The 14,675-nt window shown below is 53.2% G+C and overlaps 1 protein-coding gene across 1 annotated transcript in view; it reads left to right on the forward strand.

The window, feature by feature from the left end:
• Positions 1 to 14,675, forward strand: part of LOC147732751 (roundabout homolog 2-like) — a 1,033,034-nt gene that overhangs the window by 386,782 nt on the left and 631,577 nt on the right. The window lies entirely within an intron of this gene.

Consider the following 14,675-nt stretch of genomic DNA (forward strand, 5'->3'; position numbering starts at 1 on the left):
AAATTTAAAACAAAAACAGATCACGGTCTTCAGTGCTTTATTTTCTTGAAGCACCTTGGTGGGACAGGTCCCGGGGGCAATGTTAAAATGACAGCCCCAGCAGCCCTGAGGATCACCACCTCCCCGGGGCTAAATTCATTACATGCGTGGGCCCCTCCGTCACCCGCAGCCCAGGGGACTGCCACCTCCCCAGGGCTTTGTTTACAAAATTGAGTGGGGAGCTCCTGCCCCCTCATGAAGCCACGGAGATGCCACCTACCCGGGGCTATTTTCAGTAAATGTGGGGTCACATGCCTATCCTGCTGCCCTGGGGACCACCACCTATGTAGATACATATAGATAGATTATGCTCCATGGGGTTGTCCAAGTAGCGGGTTGCACTCCAGCCTGCGTGCGCCTTCCCCAAAGCGTTAGTTGGTATGGACAGTTGCGTGTTTGAAATAGGCCCGACGCGTTTCGGAAATGTATTTTCCTCATCAGGGGCCAGCAGTAAAGTGCCCGACATCTACCATCTCCCTAGATGAAAACACACATTGTGCTTATGGGAGATGTAGTCCATATGTCCACGATGGATGCACTTTCAAATTACTGCTCGTTCCAGAGGCTCTAACATGATCCCCAAACAACACTCCTGTCCTCATCCATCGCTCAGCTCCACATAGGCGACTCCTAAAAGAGCGAGTCACGTGGCCCCTGTTTACCGGAGTGGTGCATCCCAGCGGCACGACCGCCGCTAATATATTATGCTCCATGGGGTTGTCCAAGTAGCGGGTTGCACTCGAGCCTGCGTGCGCCTTCCCCAAAGCGTTAGTCGGTATGGACAGTTGCGTGTTTGAAATAGGCCCAACGCATTTCGGAAATGTATTTTCCTCATCAGGGGCCAGCAGTAAAGTGCACGACATCTACCATCTCCCTAGATGAAAACACACATTGTGCTTATGGGAGATGCAGACCATATGCCCACGATGGATGAACTTTCAAATTACTGCTCGTTCCAAAGGCTCTAACATGAGCCCCAACATATGGACTACATCTCCCATAAGCACAATGTGTGTTTTCAGGCCCATTTCAAGCTGCAAAATTGCCAGTGGCATTTTTAGAAAAAAGGAGGGGGTGCACGACCTCCCCTACTAAGGCTACATGAGCTCCGGGTACCAACAACTCCCCGGGGCTTTAGCATTCTAAATGGAGGAGGGCCGCACAGACATCCATCCTGGACTTTGTTGAAGCCCTGCGGACAACCACCTCCCAGGGACTTCATTATTGTAAAAATAGGGGGGTGCTTCCTGGGCTTTGGAGAAGCAACGGGATCCCACCTCCCCGGGGCAGAAAACTAACATATTAAAGGGAGCAGCAGGGCCCTCCCCCCAGGGCATCGGGGACCACAACCTCCCCAGGGCCTATCTAATATATAAAACTGGGAGGCATGGGCCATATACAGCCCCGGGACCATAAACCCCCAGGTGTCAGCCTGTGCAGATCAAAGGAGGGGGGTCACGTGACCCCACTCCTAAAGCCATACATGGTCCTGGGGACCGCCACCCCCCAGGGCCAGACTCCTGCTGTGTCCTGGGTATCCCACCAGGCCAGAGGTCGGAAACTAGTAAAAAAAAAGGCAAAATAAAGGTCAGAAATGAGAAAGAGGCAAAATAGAGGTCAGCAACCAGCAGAAAGAGGCAAGCTAATGATAAGAAACCAGCAGAAAGAGGCAAAATTGATGTCCGAAACTAGCAGAAAGAGGCAGAATAGAGGCCAGCAGCGAGAAGACAGAGGCAAGGTAAAGGTGAGATATTACCTGAAAGAGTCAGAATAATGGTTAGGAAATAGAATTTTAAAAAACCTTAGAAATTCACTGAAAAAAGGTACAGGTACGGTATAGTTAGGCTTAGATTTGACTCATTCAAAACCTTGGAAATTCAGCAGTTATAGTTACCTTACCTAACTATACCTACGTACCTGCAATGCACTGCTTATGACATCACATATAACATCACTCATGACATAGTTAGTGACATCACTGATGATCTCTCAAATGACATCACTGATAACATCATCCACAGAACTACTCACACACCTACTCACGCCCCATGCAACCACCCACATACCCATTCACAATTCCATAGAAGCACTCACATAACCACTCACTCATCCATAAAGCCACTCACACACACAGTCACTCACTCATACGGCCACTCACACAACCTCTCACTCACCCATGCAGCTACTGATACATCCAGTTACTCCCCATAAAACCACTCACACACTCACCCATAGAGCTACTACACCCTCTTATTCACCTATACAGCCTCTTGCACACACACACACACACACTTACTCATCCATATAGCCTCTCAACATAGCCACTTACTCGCCCATAAAACCATTCACACACTCACTCACACACCCACTTACATACCCTCTCACACATCTAAATAACCATTCACACATCTACTCACTCACCCATATAGCCATTCACACAGATACTCCCTCTCCAATACAGCCACTCACACACCAATTCACTTAACCAAACACCAACTACAACAGCCACTCACTTAACCCTACAGCCATTTACACACCCAGTCACTCACTCGTTTAGGTACCCACTCACTCATACAGTTACTCACACTCACTCACCCGTCCACCCATACAGCCACTCACTCACCCATACAGCCACTGACACACCAGCTCGCTCACCAATACAGCCACTTACACAGCCACTCACTCACCCACTAAGCTGCTCAAACACCCACTTACACACCCCTACAGCTACTCATATACACATACAGCCACTCAGATACCCACTCACACGCGGATACATACACCTATTCACATAATATATGTTAAAAGTAGTATCACTCATTAGTAGTACACCAAGTAGCAGTAAACTTTTTAGTAGCTTAATATATATACTTAACACTCATATACTCTTAGAAAACACTTAAATAAAATGTGAAAAAGAACAACACCATGGGTGTTTCCAGGCTGGGTGAACAATGTTCCTTTTTATTGACTGCAGCTGTTGGTGAGGCAGAGGGTGGAGGTCAAGGCAATTACTGGTAGTGCTCCATGAGGATGTCCCCATTCCCAGGGTGGCGCCACTAGTTTTAATGCTCTCCGGAGGCTCAACACAGTAATTAAGTCACCCTCATTATTACCAGTAATCTTTTTCCATTAGCAACTCCAGACGTGTTTTTGTTGATTTTATGACTTTCAGCTCTTTACCACTGCTGATAAGTGCTAAAGTGAATTTTCTCTCTCCTGTAAACTTGGTATCAATGATATACACCTGCTTGGCAATTTACTTTACCTGTAAGTTCCTTGTACAATGGTATCTTAAATACACAGGGCCTGTAAATTAAATTCTACTAGTGGGCTGCAGCTCTGCTTGCACCACCATCGGAAGTAGCCTTTCAAACCTGTTTCAGGCCTCTTCTACTTGAGGGCATGTGTGCCCAGTTTACTACCACAGTGCCTAGGCATTTAAAGTTATTTGCCAAGTCGGGAACTCCCCTTTTACTACACAGGTAGGCCCTAGGTAGCCCTATGGGCAGGGGGCTGTGTAGGTAAAAGGTAGGACTTGAGCCTTGGTTGTGTGGCTTGTCCTGGTAGTGATAAACAGCCTTTTTGGTTTCTCACTGCTGTAAGACTGCTCCTGTTATAGGTTTGCTTTGGAAATTCCCTGATATATGTTTCAGTGATAATTTCGGATATGATAGGAGAAACGTTGCCATGTTTGGAATAGTGGTGATATATCCTGCTTATTGGTGAAAGCGGATTGTTTAGAAGTGGGCATTTCTATGTGCTTATGACTCTTTGTGCTTTGCAGCCTGACTCCAAACCACATCTGGTTTAGACTGACAAGTGCCTGTTTGTGCACTCACTCTAGACAGTCACAAAGGGAGCTGAGGTGTGCCCCAGATATCCTGATGGGTCTTCCTGAGCCGGAGTGGTGGGAGGAGTTGTCACCTGCACCTGAAGAGGGCTGTGCCTGTCCTCTCACAATGATGTCTCTGCCCCCTGTAGTGTATCTGAAGGCAGGGATTGGAATTGAAAGGGGGTGATGTGCACTTCTAAAGTTTATTTGAAGTCATCTCCAGATCTAAGGTATTTTGAGTATAAGTACAGGGGCATTAGCCCCATGAATTTAGACACTGTGTGAGACTTGCAATCCAGAAGCTGCTGGCTCTACATGCAGAAGTAGAGGATTGCTGTGCTGCCAGGAAAAGCAACACTTGAACTTTGCTTTGTTGTGCTGACCTGCTGGAAGGACTGCTGCTGTGCCCCAAGAACCCTGTGTGCAGACCTGCTGCCTGCTTTCCTGATCCTGTGTGCCCCAAGTCCTTTCACAGGAGCTCAATGCAGTGTGAATGCTGGGGACTGATCCTGGTTGTATTCCCTATAACTTGTGCCTCATTTCTTTGCCTGGAAAAGAGCAGCGTGTGGGGAGAACTCTGGCAAGAAAGTGAGTGTGGGGTGCGTGGCTTGGAGTGCCAGCATGGCGTACGTGCTCTAGACAAGCTCCGACATTGATCCGTCGATTATCCTGGCTACTGCAGCATCTTGAGGGTCCGTGTGGCTGTCCAACCCTCAACACTTCTCAGGACAGGGCTCCGGTGGTGTTTTCGGCGCCTCAACAGTGCTCAGTCGGAGCCTGGGGGCCCGGTGCGGTGAGGCCTGGTCGCAGCAAGTGAAGCCGGGGCCTGGAGTGAAGCGGCTGCCCTGGTCCGGTGAGGTGGTGGTATCGATCCCCCCCGGGGTGCCAAGGGACAGGCCATTTCTATGACCGGCAAACGAGTGGCTCATCGGCCTCCATTGACCGTGGCTGAAGTAGACTGCGAGTGGGGCATCTGGCCCAGGGGACGAGAGCGTGGCCGGCGGTCTCTGGCATCCGGGACAGAGGACACATGGCACTGGGCCTGATCGGCTGAGCAATGCGCTCCCTGGGTTGCTGCTGTCTGGTGAGCTGTGGCCCCCCCATTTCGGCTGCGGTGCAAACGTGGGGATCCCTGGCCTAGGCGATCCTCTCTGGGGCCGGTGGAATGGAGGGTGAGGCCCGTGGAGAGTGGAAAGCCGAGTGCTGCGTCAATGGCGCAGACTGGGCCGGTAAGACTTTTGTGGTGCGTGCTTTGCCTGACCTGGTGCCCCTGGCCCCTCTGTGAGCGTACAGGGGGAGACCCCGAGGAGGAGTCCCCGCGGGGCACCGCTTCATAGAGGAGTCTGGGGGCGCTGTTGGCTGCAGATCCTGGAAGACACGCAGTGGACCGGCGGCAGAGCCTGGGGCGGCCCTGAAGAGTCAGTCGGAGATCGTGTGTGGGCCCACCGAAGATCCTAGGCCTGCCCTGGACCCACACTGTGAGGTCTTCATTTTACTGGTGTGGAGAGCGCAGGGGCATGGTGGTGCCTGGAGGTCCTCACCCCTCCCCCGGCATGAATAGAACTCTGGTGGCAGACTGAGCGGGGGCTCTGGCTGGCGAACGCAGAAATCTCTTGGGCTCCCCATCGCGGCGTGAGCTCCCAGCGGGGGAGGACCCGAGGACAGTGCCCGGTTGGGCGCATTGCCAGAGACCGGCGGCCATGACGAGAGGTAAAGGGGGGGCGCCACACTGCATGGGCCCATAGATAAATTCACCGACCCTGGCGGAGGGGCAGGAGCAACTGGGGGATGGCAAGAGACCGGGCCAGACAATGCAGCCTTGATGGCGGCGATCATGCAGTTCCGGGATACGTTGCAGGCCGAAATCCGCACAGTGGGGGGCGGATATGACGCTCCTGCGGCAGGATCTGCGGAATGCTGTTTCCCACATCACGGAGCCTGAGGCGAGGATCTCGGGGGATGGAGGATGATGTCGAAGCCCTGAAGCGGCAAGTGGCCAAACTGGAGGGTGTCCAGAAGGGACTGGCCCTGCGGGCTGAAAATGCAGAAGGGCGCGACCGGGCGCAATAACCTCCGCTTCGTGGGTTTTCCAGAGGGCTGCGAGAAGGGTGGCATGGAAACGTTCCTGACACGATGGCGGGAGAGCTGGCTTCCCCCTGATGCCCTATCTCGCTGCTTCGTGGTGGAGCGGGCGCACCAAGCCCTGATCCAGAAGCCTCCGGTGTGGTCCCGCCCGCGACCAGTCATCGCGAAATTGCTAAACTATCACGACCGCGATGTCATCTTGAAACAGGCCGGAGTTCAGGAACCGATAATATTTGAGAATAATCGTATTATGATCTTCCCGGACTACACTCGCCTGGTGCAGCAGCGACGGCAGTCATTCCAAGCGGCCTAGGCCCGCCTTCGAGACCTTAAGCTCCCATATGCTCTCCTCTTTCCAGCCCGCTTAAGAGTGGTGTTTCAATCACGCACTCATTTCTTTGATACACCGGAGGAGGTCTTTAAGTGGACCGACGAAACAGTGAGAGTGCGACCACATACACCGCCAGGGCTAAATGCTGACTCTTCTGTTAAGGGGGCCCCATCGGGGACTTCCCAGAGCTCCCACCGAGAGGGGAATTGGCGGTCCCAACCACAACAGCGCTCCGGCCCTGGGGGGCCTCGGACCGGGGTCCTGGCCTCTGACCATTGAGCAGCAAAGTTGTGATTTGTACTTTGTGGTGGTTTGCGGGCTCTCCTCTACGAGCGTTCTGTGGCTATGTGCTTTAGTTGCTGGCTGTGGAAGATGTATACGATATGGGCTGCTTTCCCCCCCCCCCTGTTGTCAGGGTTTGGTGTTGGGTGGGGGTAGGCCAAGGAGATATGGGTTGTTGGGTGGGGATTCATTGGCATGGGGGACCTCGGGCCCATGTTTGGGTAGGGGTGCCCACCTAGCCTCGACAGGTACTTCAACATTTCTGAGCTATGGGGGGTGTGGGTGGGGAGTTGCTTGTTGGAGGGGGGTTTGGTTTGGGTCGGGGTGTGGTTGCACAGCCTGGGGGGGTCCGGTGAGTGGGGTTTTTCTTTGTCTTTATGTCTATATGTCCGTGAATTCCTTGAGGCGCATTGCACTGATACACCCCTGGGGCCTCATAGTACCCTGCGTATCCTTAGCTGGAACGTTCGTGGTATATTGGACAAGATCAAACAGGGTGCTGTATTGCGACAGGCGAAGCGCCTGGGGGCGGACGTCCTTCTGCTCCAGGAAACCCATCTGATGGGCACTAAGTTCCCGTGCCTGCAGAGATTTGGCTACCAACAGGTCTACCATGCTGGATTTGTGAGGGGGTCCAGGGGCGTAGCTATACTCATACACCGTAGAATCCCCTATGTGGTGGTGCAGGGTATGGTGGGAGAGGTTCCCCTGGTCTTGGGTTGTGTCTATGCCCCGCCGCCATTGCAGTGGTCCCTGTTCGAGAAGCTCAACCCGGTCTGGCTGGACATCCCAGATGTATTGATGGCGGTTAGTGGTGACTGGAATGATGTTCTAGACACCACTAAAGATAGATTTCGGCGGGGGCGGTGCACCCATGGGTCACCGCACAAGGCTACAGGGCATGGTGAGTGAGATGGACTGGGTTGATTCATGGAGGCATACACACGGCTATTCACGAGAATATATATTTGTTTCTGCTGTACACGGGTCCTTTTCAAGACTCTACTATATCTTTATTCCTCTGGCGATGACAGGACATCTGGAATCGGCAACGATTCTCCCGCGGGGTCTTTCAGATCATTCGCCGGTGTCCGTGCAGCATCGGTTGGGTTGGGGGAGGCTGCCATTTCGGTGGCGCATGTCGGTATGGCACCTTCAACAGGAGGATTACAGACAACACATGCGCGAAGCGATCTCCACTTATCTCACCGGTAATGTGGGTTCTGTTGCGAGTGCCGCTACGCTGTGGGAAGCCCTGAAACCTACATTGCGCGGGATAGATATTGCCAGGTGCGTGGGGGCGCGGAAGCACAGGCGGGAGGCCTTGGTGCGTGCGGAGGCTGAGGTGGGGGCCTTGGGGCATCGAGGACGGCTGACAGGGGAGGCTTGTGATGATAGTCAACTTCTACTGCCGCAACATTCATATGAGGCACTGCTCATGGATGAGGCCCGACAGGTGTGGCTTGCCACACGCAGCAGAATCTGCCAGTGGGGGGACAAATCTAGTAAAATGTTACATAGGCTCTTTCAAGGGGTCTTTCATGCGCAGAAGCTGCCCGGGATATTAGATGGTACAGGGAAGCCGTTAACGGACCCAACAGGACTGGCAGAGAGTTTCGCTTTGTATTATGCAGAGCTCTATGCCCCGCAGGAGTTTTTTCCGGCTGATCAAGTTGACAAATTCTTGGCAGATCTGCCCCCTAGAACGGTGACGGATGACGTGCGGGATAAGCTGGACCTTCCCCTGACAGATGAGGAACTGGGCACCGCACTGGGGGAGTTAAACATGGGGAAGGCCCTCGGTCCGAATGGCTTCCCCAGTGAATTTTTTAAGAAATACAACACCCAGTTGGCCCTGCATTACCGGGCGGTGTTAGAGGAGGCCAGGGATCAGGACAGGCTCCCCCCAGATTGGAGGCACGCGGAGGTGGTAGTGTTCCACAAGCCGGGACGCCCCCCCGGAGCGGCACTCCTTCTATCGCCCAATCTCGCTCCTCAACGTGGAGGCCAAGGTGCTGGCCAAGGCTTTGGCCAATAGGCTTCTTCCGTATATCTCGGACCTGGTGCATTCGGACCAGGCTGGCTTTATGCCGCAGAGGGTGACCAGGCACAATATCCGACAGGCACATGTGGCGATGGAGGCAGTTAAGGGTACCCGGTGGCAAGCAGCGCTTTTCCTGACCGACATGGATAGGGCATTCGACTCTCTAAGCTGGGTCTATCTGTTTTCCTTGCTTCAGCGGCTTAACCTGGACCCTCGCTTCCTGTCCTATTTGCGCCTCTTGTACACTGACTTGACGGCCTTGGTTCGTGTGGTGGGTGTTGTGTCTTCTACATTCCAGATTCTGCGCGGTACCCGGCAGGGATGCCCTCTGTCGCCCTACCTGTTTGCCTTGGCTGTGGAGCCACTCGCGGCGTGGGTGCGGATAGATGCACAGCTGCATAGGTTCGACTGGGAGCGGGGCCCGTCGGACAGAATTGCGCTCTACTCAGACAACGTCCTCTTCTTCCTTGCTGAACTTCATAGGTCGGGCCGCGCCTTTTGGCAATCCTACAGATCTTTGGTGAGTCCTCAGGACTCTATATGAATCCCCGCAAATATACCCTGTGGGAATTGGGAGAGCAGGCTCATGTGGCAGGAGACTGGGCTGCTCCGCTCCAGGTAGAAGTAGGAGAGCTTCAATACTTGGGGGTCTTCTTGTCAGATGTCCCGGCCGTGTCCTGGGAGCGGAATTTGGTACCGGTCTGGGATCGTGTACGAGCTGACCTCAAGTCCTGGTCGCGTATGCCGTTTACTATATATGGCAGGTCGGCAATTTTCAAAATGGTGGTGCTCCCGCGCCTGCTGTATCAGCTGCAGAACCACCTGTATCCAGTTCCCCCGGGCTGGTTTCGCCAGGTCAATTCCATTTTGGGTCAGTTCCTATGGGAGGGGGGAGCGGTTCGTGTGGCGTTGCGTACGTGCTTCCTCTCCACCTATTGTGGGGGTCTAGCGACCTCGGATATCCTCTCCTATTACCAAGCCTTCTGTCTCCTAGTGCTAAATGAATGGTGGTACGGGGATCGCACGGACCCGGCCTATGCAATGGAACATTTCCTGATGGGCTCAAATACTCTACATACCATCCTCTACTCAGCATCCCTGCGTGATGCACTACCAGCAGCCACCCGGGTAGTGTTTCTCATCTGGAGGCAAGCCCTACGCCGTATAGGGTGGTGGAACACTCTGACAGCGGAGACTCCTTTGTGGCACAATGGCCGGTTCCCTGCTCTGGTTTCCCTACCGGGCTTTACGGGGTGGGACAGCATCGGCATTTCAACCATAGGGGATTTTTTATTTATTTATGCGATTTTATATAGCGCAAACTTTACCCGAAGGTGTCAGAGCGCTTTAGATAAGAACCAGTTGAAAAACATAAGGACTTAGGATTACATGCGTTACATAAAGGATACAAACAGAAAAAAGTAGCAAATGTACAAGATGTAAAGTCACACAAGGAGGAGATACAAATGGATATACTCTAAGAGTCACATAGGAATGGTAGATAGTACAAAAATCTACTGCATATACTAGTGATTAGAGTTATCTCTATATACATAGGGAAGGGATACAAATGGATAGTCAAGTCAAATCAAGTCAAGAGATTTATATAGCGCGCTACATACCCATAGGGTCTCAAGGCGCTAGAGGGAGGGTGTGGAGTTACTTGTCGAATATCCAAGTTTTAAGTTGCTTTCTGAATGCTAGGTGGTTTTGAGTAAGGCGAAGGTGAGTGGGAAGTGAGTTCCAGGTTTTAGCTGCCATGTAGGAGAAGGATCTACCTCCCATGGTGGTTTTGTTGATGCGAGGTACAGTGGCAAGGGCTTGGTTGGAGGATCGCAGCTGACGGGAGGGGGTGTAGAAGGACAGTCGTGTGTTGAGGCAATCGGGTCCAAGTTCGTAAAGTGCTTTGTGTGCGTGGGTTAGAAGGCGGAAAGTAATCCTCTTATTTACGGGGAGCCAGTGGAGGTTTTTCAGGTGACCAGAGATGTGTTCTTTACGCGGGATGTCTAGTATGAGCCTGGCTGAAGCGTTCTGGATGCGTTGGAGTTTTTTCTGGAGTTTTGCGGTGGTACCGGTGTATAGTGTGTTTCCGTAGTCCAGGCGGCTCGTGACCAGTGCGTGGGTGACCATTTTTCTAGTTTCGGTGGGGATCCAGCGAAATGTTTTTTTGAGCATGCGAAGAATGTTTAAGCAAGATGATGAAACGGCGTTGACTTGTCTGGTCATCGAGAGTGAGGAGTCCAGGATGACGCCCAGGTTCCGTGCGTGGTCCGTCCGGATGGGGGCTTTTCCAACGGCTTCTGGCCACCAAGAGTCATCCCAGGCGCAGGGGGAGGTGCCTAAGAGGAGGACTTCTGTTTTGTCTGAGTTCAGTTTCAGACGGCTGTGCTTCATCCACTCGGCTACTTCTTTCATTCCTTCGTGTAAGTTGGTTTTGGCGGTGTTAGGGTCTTTGGCGAGTGATAGGATCAGTTGAGTGTCATCCGCGTAGGAGATGATGTTGAGATTGTGTTGGCGAGCGATGGCCGCAAGGGGGCTCATGTATACGTTGAAGAGGGTGGGGCTGAGTGACGATCCTTGTGGCACGCCGCAGATGACTTCAGAGGCCTTTGACTTGAATGATGGGAGGCGGACTCTCTGTGTTCTTCCGGTGAGGAACGAGGTGATCCATTCCAGTGCTTTTCCTTGGATTCCTACGTCTCTGAGGCGCTGTAGAAGGGTGTTGTGGCAGACTGTGTCGAAGGCAGCGGAGAGGTCGAGGAGGATGAGGGCTACTGTGTCTCCATTGTCCAGTAGAGTTCGAATGTCGTCTGTTGCTGCGATGAGGGCGGTTTCAGTGCTGTGTTTGGCTCGGAAGCCGGATTGTGAGGAGTCGAGGGATTTGTTGGTTTTGAGGAAGGCGGCGAGCTGGTTGTTGACAGCTTTCTCAATGACTTTGGCCGGGAATGGAAGGAGCGAGATGGGGCGGTAGTTTTTGAGTTCGGAGGGGTCAGCTGTGGGTTTTTTCAGAAGGGCGCTGAGTTCGGCGTGTTTCCAGCTTTCCGGGAAGGTGGCGGAGTTGAGGGAGTAGTTGATGACATCTCGGAGGTGTGGTGCTATGATGGAGTCTGCTTTGTTGAAGATGTGGTGAGGGCATGGGTCAGTTGGGGATCCTGAGTGGATGGAGTTCATCAGGCGGATGGTGTCCTCAGTGGAGATTGGGTTCCAGTCGTTAAGGATGTTCAAGGGGGATGAAGGTCCTGCAGAAGATTGGGTGGGTTGGTCGATTGTCGAAGCTGTTGTGGATGTCTGCGATTTTGTTGTGGAAGAAGGAAGCTAGGGAGTCGCAGAGGGCTTGGGAGGGGGTGATGTCGTTGGAGTTGGCAATGGGGTTGGTGAATTCTTTGACGATGTTGAATAATTCTTTGCTGTTGTGGGCGTTGTTATCTAGGCGGTCTTTGAATGCGGCTTTTTTGGCAGACCGGATTAGTTGGTGGTGTATGCGGGTGGCGTTTTTGAAGGCGTCCCTGGTGCTGGTGTTAGGATCTTTTTTCCAGGCCTTTTCGAGGGAGCGACAGTGTTTCTTTGATTTCTTAAGATCATCGTTGAACCAGGATGCGTTTAGCTGCCTAGCTTGATTTGGCGTTTTTTCAACGGTGCTAGGATGTCGGCGCTGTTGGATAGCCATTGGGTGAGGTTGATGGCTGCTTGGTCGGGGTTTGAGGAGTGGGCGGGGGGGTTTGGTAGAAGCGATGAGGAGATCTGGTCGCTGGTGATTTTGTTCCAGTTTCTTCGCAGGGTGGGTTGAGGATGGTTGTGGATTGTGGTCTTATTATAGGTAAAGTGAACGCAGCTGTGGTCCGTCCAGTGAAGAGCTGAGGTGTGACTGAATGAGACATGTTTGCTGGAGGTGAAGATAGGGTCGAGCGTGTGACCTGCGATGTGGGTGGGCGTAGAGACAAGTTGTTTGAGTCCGAGGTTGGCGAGGTTATCCAGAAGGGTGGTGGCGTTGCTGTTGTTGCTCTTTTCCAGGTGAAAATTGAGGTCTCCCAATAGAATGTAGTTCTCGGAGGGGAGGGCGTGAGGGGTGATAAAGTCAGTGATGTCGTCACTGAATTGTGCACGGGGTCCTGGAGGCCGGTAGAGGAGGGTGCCTCTGAGTGTGGTCTTGGGGTCGGTGTGGATCTGGAAGTGAAGGTGTTCGGCGCTGGCGAGGTTGACGTCTGAGCTGGTTGAGATGCGGATGGAGTTCTTATGGACGATAGCGATGCCTCCTCCTGTATGCTTGATTTTTTTTTTTTTTTAATATATTTTTATTGCAGAGTTAGAAACCACAGGATACAACTAGTCAGCCAGTGCACTCGTGACCTCCCCCCGGTCAATAGTAGAACACAGATCGTACACAGCCATTCAGCCCGCATCCCGGAGGCCGGGCGGCATGATACTCCGCTCAATAGGAAAACATCACTGTGCACGTCCCATAGGGACCATGGTTGATATGTCGTTTTACGTATCTGCTTTTACCCCCCCACCCTCAACAACACTCCGTCAGCCATCCCAGTGGTTATCGGTGGTACCGCCCATGTCGGGTCCTGCCCCGAACACTGTAGGTCTATCATGCCTGGCCGCACCCCCCAGCCATTCCTCACTCCGCACAGTACTCCACCATCCTATTGGATTCAAGATGCCCTGTTGGGCAACCATCTATTTGGCTTCCGACCCACCCCAAACTCCCATTAACCAACCCCCCCGAAGCCCCCCCCCCCCGGCAACTGCGAAAGGTATATGCCTCGTTCCGACATGTTGGATGGATCCAGTACAGTGCGGATTATGATTCTGTTGTGTTCGCCCCGCAGTGTCCGCTGGCCTAATTCCCACCGTCCTCATCCTCCACCAAAGAATCACGCAAGGCCTGCACCACTAACTCCCATGCACGCGCCGCATCCAAAGCCTTCTCATTCCCAATCTTGACAGCCTGCTTCATCCGGAGCACACTCTCGCAGTCTGACCACCGCAGCAATTCATTCTTCCATCTACGCAGTGAGGGTCCCCCCCTTGGCTTCCAATGCCACGATATTTCCCTTTGCGCCAGTATCAGACCCAGATCAATAAATTTGCTCGTCACCTTGGTGTGTTTGGTGTGCGGGAACCAGAGCAACAGGCATGCCGCCATATCGAAGTCCACCTCCCTGTCAGTCACTTCGTTTAGGAGGTCCCCCACCTCCGCCCAATAGGCCTCCAAGTGCGAGCACCCCCAGGACAAATGGTCCATGTCCGCTCCCGGAGACGAGCACCGTGGGCATCGGGCATCCGGTACCTGAAAGTGCCGCTGTATTTTCTCAGAGGTTAAGTAGGCCCTATGAAGCACGTAGAAATGCACTTGCTGGAAGCGCGCATTTCTCGTGCCTTTCCACGTGCGCCGCAAGATGTGGCCCCATGCCGTGTCCGGTATGGGCCGGCCCACACTCTCCTCCCATTTAGTCTTGAGCCTCTGGAGCGGTTCCAGTCCCTCATTCAGCATCCTATTATGGAGGCATGTCACAGCCTTGAACGTACCCGCCGCCATTACCACATACTGGCACGCCATAGTCGTTGTCGGTTCCATGAGCCCCCCTTTCCAGTGCTTCTGTATGGCAGCCACCACTGCCGCGTGCAGAAGGAACCCCCCTTCGGGCAGCCCAAACTGTTCCCGGAGCGCATCGAACGGTGCTAAGGCCCCATCTATGTATAGGTCGCCCACTACCTGTAGGCCCGCCTCCTCCCAGTCCAGCAATGGGGACCAATCTCCCCCGTGCGGCAAGGCCGTCAGCATACCGATCGGGATCTCCGGAGCATAAGGCCGCGTCGCCTTCGCTCTCCGAAGGCTCCTCTGCCAGCACAGCCGGAGCGTTCGTTCCTCCATAGTGAGGCCCCGCAACTCGAGCCTCTGTTGCATGATAATATAGGATAGCACATGGCGTGGTATCCCCCGGTTCCGGTCCTCCTCTGGACCCCTGAACACCCTAGCCACGTTCTGTGTGAGGACCTGCAACTGCGCCGCTAAATAATACAGCTCAAAATCGGGCACAGCCATGCCCCCC

The sequence above is a fragment of the Lissotriton vulgaris genome, chromosome 2_1 (genome assembly GCF_964263255.1).
Source record: "Lissotriton vulgaris chromosome 2_1, aLisVul1.2, whole genome shotgun sequence".
NCBI lineage: Eukaryota > Metazoa > Chordata > Amphibia > Caudata > Salamandridae > Lissotriton > Lissotriton vulgaris.